This window comes from Echinops telfairi, unplaced genomic scaffold (assembly GCF_000313985.2).
Source record: "Echinops telfairi isolate 266 unplaced genomic scaffold, ASM31398v2 ScPeMD7_3;HRSCAF=10, whole genome shotgun sequence".
NCBI classification, from domain to species: domain Eukaryota; kingdom Metazoa; phylum Chordata; class Mammalia; order Afrosoricida; family Tenrecidae; genus Echinops; species Echinops telfairi.
This window is the reverse complement of record NW_022103899.1, coordinates 60,500,874-60,510,223: the sequence shown is the minus strand read 5'-3', so window position 1 is coordinate 60,510,223 and position 9,350 is coordinate 60,500,874.

The following is a 9,350-nucleotide window of genomic DNA, read 5'->3' as shown; positions in this document are numbered from 1 at the left end:
AGTAACAGAGGTAGTAACAGCAGCAGCAACAGAGGTAGTAACAGCAGCAGTAACAGGAGTAGTAACAGCGGCTGCAGCAAGAGCTGCAGGAGCAGGCCTTTACAAACTGGGAAGGTGCTTTTTCCATCTGCCCGCAGACGGTTGGAAACCTGCACAGTTCAGGGCTTGATTCTGCTCTCATTGGGACTGTCACCTCCTTGCCAGTTCTAACGGACTACTGTACTGCTGGGAAAGAGAAGTCATTTACTTCTACGGCAAAGCATTTCAGATTGTTATTAAAATTGCATTTTAAATGACGCGCTGGGAACAGGAACACTGGTGAGAAGCTGACAGCCCTGCCTGCAGGTGCCCCAGCTCCATCGCTGTCCAAGGGGCTGCCACGCTCGGCCACCTCCCAGCCACCTCGCTGTCCTCCAAGGGTCTCCTTGAGGCCAGTTCCCCCAGCTTGTGGACCACAGTTGGGCCGCTACTCCCCCCACCCCTCCAATCCAATCAATCACCAATTTCCAAAATCATACACAACAGCAACTCGAGTCTTGCAAGAGACAACATATATTGCTTTTCAAAAACCCTAAGCCAACAGAGACGCCCTGAGCAGTCTGGGACGCTGAGCCTCAGTCAGGTCTCTTACAGGTTAAGATGAGCTTCTCTGGCCCTCCCAGCGGCAGTCGCAGAAAAGCCTAGCTTCCTACCATCAAGCCCATCAACCCTCTTTCCGACCAGCCTCCCACCCAGTGCTCGGCCCCCAGCCCATCAGCATGCCCAGTCAGCGGCGTCCCCAAAGTCCACGGGCAGCCTGGCGTCTTTTCTCTTTTAGTTATCGCCTCTTCCCGGCTCCCTGTTCCTAGCTAAGCACCCCACCTCTCACCTGGACTCACCTGGTCCCACCCCAGCCCCTGGCAGCCAGCCAGGCACCTTTCCACAAGCCACACCTCTCCAAGGGCATCTCACTGCCCCCAGAACACACCACCTCCTTCCTTTGGCCACAGGGCTTCGTGGGGTTGGCCACATCCCTGAGTTGGTCTGGGTGGGGTTCCCTCTGCCTGGCCAGCTCTGGCCTGGGGACTCTAACTTGTGGCTACTGAATCAGATAACCCAATAAGCAAGGTAAGCACGTGCTTCCTGGTGCCTGTTTCGGGATCATTTCACGAAGTTTTCACCCCACCAAAGAGCAGCTTCAACCAGGTTTGGCCAGGCTCCGTCTCTCTCTGGGCCCCCTGGCACCTTCCCACAGAATCAGAGCCTTCGCCATGTTTGCCACCCTGACAGGGCTGGGGTAAGCACAGCCCGGCTGGTGCTTGTTTATGCCTACGCAAACATGTAGCAGAGGTCGGTCTGGGCTGACCTTGCCAGGTGGGCACCCCGGCCCTGCTTGACGGACCACCTTCCCCAGGTGTGCAAGGTCCAGGTCGCCCCTCTGACCAGCCAGCCCACTGCCACCCTCCCCCGAGGGGCTGTGGTTTCTGTGACGCACCTGTCTCCAGCTGGGCCCTCCCCACTCTCTCTTCTGGCTCACGCCCAGAAGGTAAGCTCCACGAACAAGGGCCTCCTTGTCCCCGAGGTGTGCTGGACCCCGGAAGGAAGCCAGCCCTCTGCAGGGGAGGGGAGTAGTGGCTCCGGGCGACGACGAGGTCCTTCCACTGAGGGTGACCCAGCTGGCTCCCACCCACTCAGCTGGCGGGATCTCCCTCCACCAAGGGGGTTGGTGGTGGGCAAGCTTGTTCCGGACGGAACCCACCGGAACTAGGAAAACGGTGCCCCAGCGACTTGCAACCAAAGATACGCCAGAGGAACGACCACCGGGCCTCTGACCCAGGCGAAGGCATTTGTACAGCCTAGCACATAGGCGAGAGCTGGACAGGGAGGTACAGGAAACAGAAGAATCAATGCTCCTTGTTTTCTAAGAGGAGAGGGACAGCTTCCCCCATCTGTCCGCCCTGAGGCTGCCACTGTGCCTGTGTGCTTCAGATCCCTCGGCCCTTTCACCACTTTTCACCTGTCCTCCGCACTCCCCCCCGCCCCCCAGCACCTCCCTCGAAGCTGCCCCGTGTGAGTCCTTAGAGCCAGAGCACCCCTTTCCTCCTCCAGCCCCGTCCCTCACCTGGGGTCTCATGGTGCCATCAGCAAGCAGCCCCGACTCCCTGTCAGCCCCCACCCTCCAGGGGGATGGGCGTGTAGCCCGACCCCCAGGACTAGGACAGGAGCCTCACCCTGGCATAGAACTACTTCCTCGCCGGGCAGTGCCAACAGAGAGGACCTCAGGCGGGAGATTCTGGCTCAGGGGCTCTGGACATGCTCCCAGGAGGGACCGGTCCCTGGTGAAGGATGTCACGCTAGAGTAGAGGGGCAGCGATAAGATGAAGACCCTCATGGAGATGGGTTGTCACAGTGGCCACAAGGGGCTCTGACATTGTGCGGGCGGTCCTGGGCCAGGGGTGTGCCATTCTGGAGGACATGGGGTCACCACGAGTCAGAACCAACTGGAAAGGACTGAGAGGTCGCAGATGGTGCCAGCGCTCCCTCACAGCCATTGAGCCACGATTCTGCTTGGACACGGACTCACAGGACCCTCCAGGACAGGGGAGAACTGTCCCGTGGGCTTCAGAGACGGTCACTCTTTACAGGAATGGAAAGCCTCATCTTTCTCTTCTGGTTAGCAGACCAGTGTGTAACCATTACAACACTCCCAACTCCTTGTCTCCGGAACATTAAAAGACTCCACACTCTCGGCCAAGGCGTGGGTTCCGACTCGTCGCCTCTCCACAGGGCAGGCAGAACTGCCCCGTGGGATTCTGAAATGGTACCCGTTTCTGTTGGGAGCCGGCCCTAGCAGACATTCTCGGGGTCCTTCAGTGACCGGCCCTGGTGGAAAATTACTGGCAGGTGGTTATGCCTTAAAAGATATCTTAGTCACCAAAGCTTCCTTGTTCTATGAAAATGTCTGAGCCGGTTTGCAGTCTGTGTTACCCTCCGTCTCCCCCCGAAGTGTTGACTATTGTGCAGCTGTAACTGTTCTGCAGCTACGTGACCTTGGTTGGTTATCCTCCCCACCCTTCACCCATTGGTTGAAATACTAAGCACTCATTGGACTACAGACATACCATATTGAGAATATGATGGATAGCCGATTGGTTAACATTCTTATGCTTCATTATAATAATACATGTTGGATTGGATACTGTGCAGCACACCTTATTAGAATATGCACCTCCCAGTTCCTCTTTATATTCCCCTAACTTTGCCCAAATAAACGAGCTTGATCAGCATTTGTCTTGCTCCACGTCTCCGTGTCTTTCTTTCCATCCAGGTTCGTCTTTCCCCCCAAGGTCCCGCTCGTGCGTCCCGCTGGCCGGGACGCATCACGTCTCACTAAGCAGACACCACTTTCTGTGGGGTTGGTGGGAGGTGCCGTGGAGTGGGCTCCGACCCTCACACCCATGCGGCGGCGCTCCAGCCAGCACCATGCTCACAAGCCCCCCCACAGCTTCCTGTCTCTTCCTGCCGGTGGGAGTTTCAGAGCCTGGGCTGAGCCTGCAGAAGGTCAAACAGTTTCCCACTGCACCGTATTGACGCTCGTGGGTGTTATTGAAGGCCTGAGGAATGGGTGAGTGGGGGGAGGTGACGCAGGATTTCGGGTAGCAAACCAAGCCTTGCTCGCAAACAAACACTTTCTGGCCCAAATCTACCCCCAACGAATGCATGAGGCTCTGGAATCCAAGTGTTGGCGGGGTAGTGGGTAGGGGGAAGGATGCTACAGAAGATGGTCAATGACAAGTGCACATTTCTAATACGCCCGCTGGTTTCTAATACTCTCTCCAGAGGCCACACCTGAAAACACTCTGGCAATGAGAGGGGGTGGGGGTGAGGTCAAAACGTTCATCCAAAAAGGGGGTGGCGGGGTGATGGGATTCTTTAGATCTGCCCTCCTGGACCCTGACCCCACCGGACCCTCCATCCCCTGGCGAGGCCCCCCTACCCAGGATGCCCCTCTCCATGTCTCTGACTCACATAGGGCAGAGCCAGCAGCCCCAGCAGCAGATCAGAGTCAGGCTCCCCAAACCGAAGGCCTTGACTGCCAAGTCTCCCCATTTCCTCAAATACCGCCCTCCCATCCCCAATCACCAGGCTGCACACATTCCTGAGGGGTGAGTGTCACGGTGGCGGTAATTACACCTCTCCCTCCCGGCAAAGTGCTTTTCGGGAACTCTGGCTGTCCCGTAGGGAGCCAGGAGGAGGCATTTCTTCACGTAACCAAACAGAAACCACTTTCCCTGAGAGACTGCTGCTTTCTCAGCACACGGCAATGGACAAAGAACTTTCTGGAACCGTTAGGAAATACGAGAGGGAAGGGGTTCAAAGAACATAGGAGAATGGTGTCCCTCAGGGACTGTGGGCACCAGTGGCCTCCACCTCACAAAGAGACCGCCCGGGAGACAGAGTCGACCCGGACAGGATGTCAAGTTCCTCCCAGTGAGACCCTGCTACTTGCACACCCACTGCAACATGCTGGCATTCCAACCAGAGCTCTGCACTCCAGCACGGAGGCAGAGCCCCAGAACCTGTGAGCAGCTGGTGGAAGACCAGGTGAGGACACGAGAGAAGGCTGCAGGAAGGCTGGGGGGTGGAGGGCTACCCAGAGAACGAGAGCAGGAGAGAACTCATGGGGGTTAGCGCGCACGCACACACACGTCATCCTCACAGCTGTTCTTAGATCGCAGACGCTCCGGGGACTGGTCTCTTCTGACAACCTGTCCAAAGTTTGTGAGACAAGGTCCCCCTTCCCTGCCCCCAAGGAGCTCTCTGGCCGTACTTCTTCTGAAACAGAGTTGCTGGTTCGGTTGGCAGTCTGCGGTCCTCTCGGGATTCCCTGCCGACATCCAGCGCATCCATTCCCCAGCCTTCCGCATCCCACCTGCTGACCAGGTGCTGGGAAACACCCTGGCTTGGGTCAAATGCACCCCAGTCCTCACAGTCACACCCTCGCTGGCGAGTCTGTGGGCGCCGTTTTCCCAGCAGCCTGCACTCACTTCCTGTCTCGGTGGCCTATTGTGGGCAGGCTCACAGCATTCCAGATGTTTCCATCATAGGACGTGGGTTTCCTAGGTGACAGACTCGCCCCAGCAGAACCTCTCTGTGTGCTCGGAGGCTGGACACCTGGCCCGGCTCTATCTGGGTAGATTGGAGCCAAGCCCTCCTCCTCTCTGAGGTCTGCCTGGACTCCGGAGGAGGACCCTTGTAGGGCCTAGCGTGGACCCCGAAGAACTTTGCCACTAAGGATTCGGTGGTGCCCAGAGAGGGCTGCAGCCTTGGTGTGGTCTTGGGGTGTAGGCGAGGTTGGCAGTCAGTGACGGTGGAGTGGCTTAGAGAGAACTGGGGTTTTTTGGGCGGGTGGGGGTGGGGGGCTGGGCAGAATCTTGAAGGGAGACAAGTTCGGCATCAACAGTCCTGATTCGCCACGGGGATGGAGCAGGCGCAGGTGGCATTCCTTCCACGGGTTGGGGGCCGTCTCTACCACAGCTCACAACAGCAGTGGGAAGAAGAGAGCTTTGATCCTATTTCACAGACAAGGGAACTCAGGTCAGGTGACAAAACCAAAGACAATACCTGAAAACCAGGCAGCGGGCCAGGGACCACGGAGGGCGGAGGGCGCCAGGCCTTGCTGTGCCCTGCCTCGGGGCTGGGAGGAGACGGGCACACACCAGCCTCACGGTTTCGCTTGGTTGAAATAGAATCGGTGACCCGGCCCACTTATGTCCGGCTGCACAGGAGGGCCCAACTGTCGGAAGAAGGCCTGCGTGTTGGAGGTTGGGATAAAAATGAATGTTTCCAAACAGATGTTTGGCTCTGGGTCTTCCTCCTGACCCGCTGCCCCTTGGTACATCAGGAAAGGGAGATGCATGAACACCCCCGAGTGCCGATGGGAAAGCAGCAGGCCCTGGAACCCTTCCCACATCGCCCGTCTGAGTTGTATGCATGTGTTGTCCCTCGGGTCATTGGGAGTCAGAACTGACCGGAAGGCAGCTCACAACAACCACAGACTTGCTTCGCTCCGGCTTTCCAAACGCCCCCACCTAGTCCAATACGCTGGGTCTGTGAGCAAGGTCAGCCTGAAAGGCCACCCCAGGGGTGTGAGCTGGGCGGCCTTGGCGGCTGAGAGTCCTCAGGACCCCATAAACCTTGCAGATGGTATCTAATTTTCCCTGCAGCCCAGCGACTCATGAAGGGCCACTTGAGTGGCCTGGGAGGCATCTAGCCCATGCAAGACGGCAGACGGGGCCAGGCAGGTCTTACAGGGCATGCACTTGGTTTAGCAAGAGCCCCCCCCACCCCCCAAACGACACAGCTGGCTACTTGGGAAAACCCAGACTGCCCCAGAGAAAAAAACCAAGTGCAAAGAGAGTCAGTCCTGTCCTTGCTGTCACTCTGCCTGGCCAGCTGTCACCCTTCTCAGGGGCCCTGCTGAGAAGCCCTGGGGCACTTGATGCCTGCAGGATGGAAGCTCACAGCTTCCCAGAATCCTCCAGGGTCCTCCGATCAGCCAGGGACACCTGGAGTCACAGCCCCTGCACCACCACCTCACTGTAATGAGCTTTTTCACGGTCTGTCTGGGTCAGCAGGAACTATGTCCGTCTCCCAGCGCCCACGGTGGTGGCTCGCCTGGAGGGGCAGCCCATCAGGGAAGGGTCTTTGAGAGGGACCAGAATGGCAATGATCCTCAAGGCAGGTCCCTGAAGGGTTCAAGGAGGCAGGTGAACTGCACACTGCCCCAGCCCTGCCCCCGCCCCTGGGGAAGGCCAGTGGGGTGGAGGAGCAGCTTCTATTTAGTGGAAGCAAACAGAAGGCCAGGGGTGGGAGGTGGAGCTCTGGGCTGCTGGGAGGCATATGCTTATGCAAATCAGCTCATTTCAGGACAACCGCACCAGAGCCCAGACCAGGAGCAAAACTGCCACCACCCCCCTTCTGTGTTAGATGCCACAGTCAATTCCAACTCACAGTCACCCCATGTAAGCAGAACTACACACCCCTGTCCTGCACGGTCCTCACTGTCCTTGGTGGCTGAGCCCTCCTGCTGCCCTTGAGGGAATTCCTCTTTTCACCATGATGTCCTACCCCAGGGACTGGTCTCTCCCGATCACAGTCCAAAGTACGTGGCCGGAGTCATGCCATCCTGGCTAGATGGCACTGAGGGTTCAGCATTCTGCACAGCAAGTGGGACGGAGCCGGGAGGAGGGAATGGCCAGTGGGCTGGGTTGAACTGTGTCCCCACAAGGGCATACTTGAGTCCTAGCCCCTCCACTCAACTGTGAATGGGAACTCGTTTCGAAACAGGGTCTTTAGCGATGCTACCTGTTAAACTCACAGAGGCGGGTCCTGTGGCTTTGGTGAGTGGTGTTCTTATACAAGAGAGAGGCAGAGGCACGGAGGGGGAGGCTGTGAGGGGAGGGGAGCTGCATTGACAAGCCTCTGGGGCTGCCAGATGAACCATCCCGCAGAGCCCAGCCAACAGCCTGTGCTGCGTCCTGGCAGGAGGTGTCTGACTTTAGTCAGCAGACTCCATAAAGCACCTGAGTACTAACCACAGTGTTGGTGGAAACCCACCCAGGGGCCCCTCAGAAGCAAGGAGGGCCTGGGGGTCTGCTTCCAGGGGTCAGTCTCAAGAGCTCTATCGATGGAGCACAAACCCTCTCTGACACACAGATTGCTGGGAGCCCAACTGGACTCGCCCGGAGCCGGTGGGCAAGCCATCCACTCTGTGGTACTTTCTTATCGTGGCCTGGAGTCCCGGAGGCACAGCGGTTAAGCGCTCTCCACTAACTGAAGGGTTGGCAGTCAACCCCACTGGCCACTTCGCAGGAGAATGACGTGCCCTTTACAGATGACCATGCAGAAATGCTGTGGGCCAGTTCCACTCTGTCCCCCAGGGTCGCCACGTGTGGGAACCAATGGCCAGCAGTAGGTTTGGTTTTTGGGGGGTTAGGATCCTGCCCAAGTAGAAACTTAAATGGATGGAGACACCTCTTACACAGTCTCTGGCCCTCCCTCTTCATTACAGAAGGTGCTCACTGGCCTGAATGTGGGTCCTCCCCTCTGTAGGAAGGGGAGTCCTGTTTAAGACCAGCAAGTGCCCGCCATCAACTGGCCTCCTCCCCAAGAGGGCACATAGTTCTCCTCCAGTGGGTGCCCACCACTCCAGGACCTTGTCTCCTTTCCTCTCACACAGACAACGTCCTTCTGGCTGAGGTTCCACCCCCAGGTCCTGTGGTTGCCCAGTCAGCAAGGTATGCATGGTGTGACTTGTGCTTACTTCCTAATCTGCAGCAAATGATTTCCACACAGGCTTCACATCTCTGATGAAAACCATGTGGACCTGGTCCCTATAGACTGGTAAGTAAGCACACACTGGCCCGTGCTTACGTGGCTGAGTGGGGTCTCTGTAAACAGGAAAGAGGCTCTGGTTCTGTGGGGCTGGCAGTGAGGCAGTCAGTCCGGCCTAGAAGCAGCATGTCTGTCAGATGTGGTGAGACTGGGCCCCTCAGCTGTCAGTAAGCACATGTCAGCCCTTGCTTACCTTGCTGACTGGGTTCTTCTGCCCCTGCTGTGAGGTGGAGTCTAGGGGTGCTCCCGTACACCCCTCCTACCTGATGGCTTTCCTTACTGCACCTCTCCTCCCCCAGCAGTCTCCGGGGCTCCTCTACACGCTACCCAGCCCCATCCCAAGGCTGGGACAGTGACCTGAGGATGGATTAGGGGTTGGCGCCGGAGGGCTGACAGGGACAGCTGCAGGGAGGGTTAGGCTAAGCCTGCTCCCCACCCACCCAGACAGGTCCCAGAACCAGAGATGGTGGGGACAGGGTGAAGCCAGCCAGAGATGGCTCATGCCCACCCCAAGCTGAGCCTTTCTGTCCCGAGGGGTGCCCATCACTCCTCAGGTCAGCCTGGGTTCCCCCCCTAACACATTCTGCCTGTGAGGAGTATGCTAAACAGAAAAGCTAGGCCGCACTGCCAGGGCCCCCAGACCACGCTCACAATTATATGAAGGTAACTGTAATGAGGAGCCATGTTAAGTCCCAGAAAACAAAACCCCAAACTAAACTCACCACCACTGAGTCCACACTGACCCATAGTGACCCCCGGTGGGTTTCTGAGACTGTAACTGTTTACAGGAGTAAAGAGCCCAGTTTTTCTTCCCTGGGGTGGCTGGTGGTTTCGAACTGCCAACCATGTGGATAGCAACCCAATGCATAACCACTGCACCACCTGGGATCCTCCAGAAAAGGAGAGTGCCATGAAACCCACTCTCACTGAGCTTGACCCACAGGGTCCCAGGTGGGGTCATGGGTTCCGATGCC